Below are 6000 nucleotides of genomic sequence, written 5' to 3' on the forward strand. Positions count from 1 at the left end.
TCTTGTGAAAATTACTTAACCTCTTTGTTTCTCACTTTCCTCATCTGAAAGGATAATAATAACACATATTTATAGCTTATTTGAGAGGTTTAACTCAATAACAACATGCAAAATGTTTAGTGTAAGATAAATTCTAGCCAGAATAAGCAGGCAAAGAGAGGCAACAAAGGGCCAGGTAATTTATTTAAATACCCCCGGGTGAGGTTCTGTGGCCTTCTTGCCAGAGGCCAGAGAAGTCACACCCGGTTAGGGAGGTGGGGGGCTTATAAGGGATTAGGAGGGGGAGGAGTGGGCAAGCTATCCTAGGGGATTTGGAGAGGTATGATTGGCTAAAGGTGACATAATAGTCAACTAGAAACTTTTTTCTTTCCAAGAGGAAGGAGGCTGACATCCAGGTCTTAGTTGGCACATCAGAATGGAATTCAGGGAAAGCTGCCCCTTTCCATACACGGCACAGACTTTGGGGTCTGGTCTGTTCTCCCCATGTGGCATCTCTCTGTTCCGTTTGCATGTCCTTGTTTTTCCTTTCTCCAGCCTAACATTTAGGATAGTACCTGGCATATACAGAGTCATATACATGGTAGCTGTTTATATTAGTAGTATTGTTTGAGGGAACAATAAAACAGAATGTTTGAAATTGGAATTATGCTAGAAAATCCAGTTTTGTTTTGTTTTTTTGCAAATGATAGAAGCTCAGCTCAAACCAGTTTTACTAAAAGGGTGAATGTACTGGCTCATGTAACTGTTGGATTATTAGGCAAGGAGAAATTCATTCTCTTTGCATCTCTTGGAGCTATCTGACACTCTGATGGCATCATTCTCTTCTGTAGCAGAAAGGGAACAGAGAATATAGCTGGTAGTCCCAGGGCTACATTCTTACAGTCTGTAATGAAAAAGCAAGAGAGGTTCCCCACCCTCAACCTCATTCTCAGCGCAATATGCAGAAAAGTCTAGGGGAGGAAGGGATTGGCCCCATCTCAAAGATGAGAAAATGGGGATCTTGATTAATAATTCCATCAAGACCACATGGAACCAGAAGAAATAGGATAGGCAGATAAATCTATGCTACAATACCTTTAAAAATCATATGCTCACCATACTTTACCTTTTAGGTAAGATGTTTTAAAACTTATTTTTAGACAATTCAATAAATAACCACAATAAAAGTAACAGCAACTGAATTGAATGCTTACTGTGTCTCAGGCATTGTTATTAGATGAACTGACATTTAATTATTTCAACAGACTTATAAAAAGGTGTTATCATTATTATTATCTCCAATTTACAAATGAGGCAATGGAGGAAAGAGAAAGATAAGTTGCTTGACAGAGCTTCTTATAGAGATAGAGATAGATGTGGTAGTGTTGGATTCTCCCAGAGGAGGACGCCGCCCCAAATCACTCACGAAAGGCATCTCTTGATGCAACAAGCAAGAGGAATTTATTCAGGAACCAGCTAGCTGGGGTCCAAGTGTTAGCCCGACGCAGCGGGTCTCAACAAGGACCCCGAGCAGTCAAAACCGGAGGTTTTTATAACATTTTCTAAAAAGACAGTATTGTTCTACAAGCACGTAACAGGGTTTTTTTTCCAAGGACGCATAAATCTTCGGTTGGCGCCACATCCTGGGGGTTTCACGAGATAAGAACACCCTCAGCCATACAGTGTTTCAGCAAGATAAGCTTGGTATGTATGACTAACTGACCAAGGTTAGCTGTCTGAAGGCCACAGCTGCCCACCACCTGGTGTTCATGATTAACTTGTTTTTCACCTTGTTTTTCAAGGCTTTCTGAACATATTCAGAAAATGGCCTCTGGGTTTCTTAAGATGGCTGTGCTCAGGCTAACCTGCTGTCTTCACTGAATGTTTAGGTCCTACATTTCCCCACTTTCTCTTTGATCATTCCAATCATGGAATGTTCGTTTCTTCTTGCTGCGTAAGAGAGTGATACTGCTGCCTCAGCATTAGTACCTGAATGGCACTCACTCTTTCTCTAACAAAGGATATTAGCCGGTTTAAAACACAGGGACCAAAAGTGAGAAGCAATACAAGAATAAGCAGGGGTCCCGTTAGGGTGGATATCAGGGTTGTAAGCCATGGGGATCGAGTAAACCAAGATTCAAATAGACTTTGGCTAGCCTCCCATTCTCTCTTCCTTTGATCTAGTCTTTCTCTGAGTTTAGACATCGAGTCTCTTACTATTCCGGAATGGTCTGCATAGAAGCAGCATTCTTCTTTTAGTTTCTTTTTCCTTGCCCTGAAGTTTGGTCTGGGCAGCTAGAACTCGAGGGCCCTTTTTCTTTTGCACCCAGGGCTTTACCCAGGGTGGTGGGTTTTCCACCAACTCTTGCCAGACTACAATGTAGGGTTGCTGATCCAGATGTCCTTGAGGCAAATCCTGGAAGACAACGGCTTTTACTGCTAATAAAGTGGGGAAATCAAAATTCCCCTCCGAGGGCCACCCAACATTGAAGGTAGGCCATTTGGAGTTACAGAAAGTCTGCCATGGTCCCTTTTTGACTTCTACTGACAAGTTATGTGCCCTCGCTCTGACTTCCGTCCAATGATCGCTAAGGGGGGTCGTCACTGTCTGTCCCATTGTCAGTACAACAATAATTAGGCACATAAAAGACACAAAAAACAAAGACACACACAAATTAGACACACAGCGGCCGCTTTTCATTTTTCTCAGATTTTCAATCAGAAACCGAAATGAATCGGAGGGTTGATACTCCTGGTGCCCAAAAATCAACCCTATCTCATCAGGTTCACTTTGCCGGAAAAACAGATGAGAGGCTACCAGGCGTCCCTGGCCCTCCAATCTCCCCGAGGCATCCCCCAGGGTTGCAGCCTGCGGCACTCCAAGTACGTCTACCGACCGCAGTCTCGACCCCTTTATGGGTCGAGAGGGTACCCTTTCAGAATTCCACTGGTCTCACTGAAAAACAGAAAACAGAACACAGACAACTCAAGGCGCCACTAACCTTACCTTTTCTTTCAAGAGCAACTTCGGGAGTGAAGCGGGGTGAGCGCACGATCCTGGACGAGCCCCCAAATGTTGGATTCTCCCAGAGGAGGATGCCGCCCCAAATCACTCACGAAAGGCGTCTCTTGATGCAACAAGCAAGAGGAATTTATTCAGGAACCAGCTAGCTGGGGTCCAAGTGTTAGCCCGACGCAGCGGGTCTCAACAAGGACCCCGAGCAGTCAAAGCCGGAGGTTTTTATAACATTTTCTAAAAAGACAGTATTGTTCTACATAACAGGGTTTTTTTTCCAAGGACGCATAAATCTTCGGTTGGCGCCACATCCCCGGGGTTTCACGAGATAAGAACACCCTCAGCCATACAGTGTTTCAGCAAGATAAGCTTGGTATGTATGACTAACTGACCAAGGTTAGCTGTCTGAAGGCCGCAGCTGCCCACCACCTGGTGTTCATGATTAACTTGTTTTTCACCTTGTTTTTCAAGGGCTTTCTGAACATATTCAGAAAATGGCCTCTGGGTTTCTTAAGATGGCTGTGCTCAGGCTAACCTGCTGTCTTCACTGAATGTTTAGGTCCTACAGTAGAGCAGGAATTGAGTGCTGATAGTCGGCTCCAGAATATGAATTCATAGGCTGTGCTGCCAAAGAGGAGGAAAAAAAAATCACTCAATGTAGTTGGACACAAGAGAACATATTTTCAAGTATGCCTAGTGGAGACTTGGCATAACACCAAAAAATCAATTTGGTTTTGAGCCTATAAGAAAACAGTAATTTACCCTCCATTTACCCCATAGTCCCAAGCATAGAAGCCGGTGAGAATCATGCCTGGGCTTGCCCCACCTTATGTCTAAACATCCTGACCCCCCCACCCCCAAGGCAACAGGTCAACCAGATCCACAATAAAAGGCGTTCTCTCTCTCTCTCTCTCTCTCTCTCTCTCTCTCTCCACCCACCCTCCCGCCCCTCTCTGGGGCAGCCACTTTCTCTTTCAGATAATAAAATCTCTTGCATGGGCCCATGTCTCCTGAGTCATCCTGGGTAAGGAGAGTCGTGGCGAGATACCCTTTCAGAACCTTCAGAAGATGGTGAAGACTCAGAAATGTTTGTTGAGGGTTGGAGTGAGGTGTTTTTTAAAAAATCCCCTCCGTGTTCTAAAGCATCCAGAAATATCTTAGATTAATGTATTTGATCTGGTGAATGTCCACCAAAAAGCATGTCTTGCGCATTCTTGGATATTAACTAACAACTTACTTATATTACCATCAACAACACTTTATCTATTGAAAGATTGCAGTCTGTCTCCATGGGGTTGAGAGCAAGCATCAAGTTGATCTTCACTGAGTTGGAAGCTCTGGTTCATAAGGACATCACGGAGCATTTCTTGAGACCCAGTGCTACCTCTGGACACCTTTCTCTCCTCAGGCTTATGGGATTCCTCCTGTGTTCCTTTCTTCTTCACAGTTGCCACTAATCTATCTGTGTTTATCCTCACAGGGCTATCTGAGAGGCTGCTGCTTCAGTTTTCTCTAACTATCCTTAATGACCTACAGAAAAAAAGCCTAGAGGCCCTTTTTGTTTTTAAAGAGTTTGTTAATTGCTGTGGGGAAACAAATTGATGGTCAAAAGAAACTGAAAGAAATGGGGAAGTAACAAATATTCACAAAATTTCTACATGGTCTTTAATTCTTCTCTTAATTTTTCGTATTTTACCAAAATGAGTCAGTAAGAGCTAAATCAATTTTATCAGAGTCCCATCTCTGCTTTTTGCATAAATATTTATTGAGCTTTTTTATGCCAGGCACTGCTTGAAGTATTTTATGTATGTTAGCTCCTTATGACATTTTTGTGAGCTGGTTTCAGTTAACATATTATTTCACACAAGGAAGCTGAGACACCAGAGGAGTGGCTACCTGCTCAAGATGACTTAGTAAGTAATAGGTTCATGTAAACTGAGGCTGTCTAACTCTATATTCTCTTGACCACTGAACAATGTGGTTACTCTAGTATACCCAGCATTGAGGCAGATGGCTTGACAAACAGAAGAGTGTAGCGGTGTGAATCCGAGGAGAGGAAATCCTGGGGCAAAATACCTCTAAAACCGAAATCAGTCAAAGGGAGAAATAAAGTTTAAAACCCATTTATTGCTTACAAACTGCAGTCCAGAGCATCTCTTTCCTGCTCAGGCAGAATCAAACAAGACCTCCTCCTAAACTCTCAGGTTCAGATAAGCCCTGGGTTGCCCAGGTTTACCCATTGATATGGAGATGAAGTTTGTCCACCCCTGAGGAAAGCCTGTTGATATGCAGATGCACTAAAGCCAGAAAAGATATTCTGGAAATATTACAATTTCACCCACAAACGGTCTGGGGGTGCTATGTGGAATTATGGCTTAGAAGCTGGCTGCTCTGGCAGCCCCTCTTGGGCAGAATACTTGGCAAGATCATCACTTCCCAGTGACTTACTCAACTTTTCTCATAAATTGGATTCTCTTCATCATCCAAAGATGATGAGTGTCTCCAAGACAAGTCACACTGACCAAACTCATAATGTCATGTGATTTTTTTCCTTGCTAGTATCTGGAAGCTCTTCTCTTCTATCTGGGACTCACTCTTCCAGATATCAGGGAACCTGGAAAACCAGAAGGGTTATTAATAAGAGTGGAACTGTAGCAAGGGAAATTGAAAATTTTGGGGGTAATATTTCCTTTGGCCTCTGGGCGTGGTGGATTAAATATTCCTTCTCCAGTGTCAGAGGACATAACCTGATGGCTCTTGTTTCCAGATCTGAGTCTTTCACCACTGACGCAGGATGGCCATGACTAGTATTTGCCTTGGTAACTTTAGATGCTAGAAAAGAAAAATCTTATGTACATTCATGCCACAGAGGTGGAAAATGAGTGGCAGAGGTGGAATTCTCACTCAGCTCTAACCTCAAAGTCAGGGCTCTTTACAGGACCCCATGTGGGTAAAATTGTAACATTTCCAAAATATCATACCTGGATTTAGTTCATTTGCATATC

Source organism: Manis javanica, chromosome 11 (assembly GCF_040802235.1).
Source record: "Manis javanica isolate MJ-LG chromosome 11, MJ_LKY, whole genome shotgun sequence".
Taxonomy (NCBI): Eukaryota; Metazoa; Chordata; class Mammalia; order Pholidota; family Manidae; genus Manis; species Manis javanica.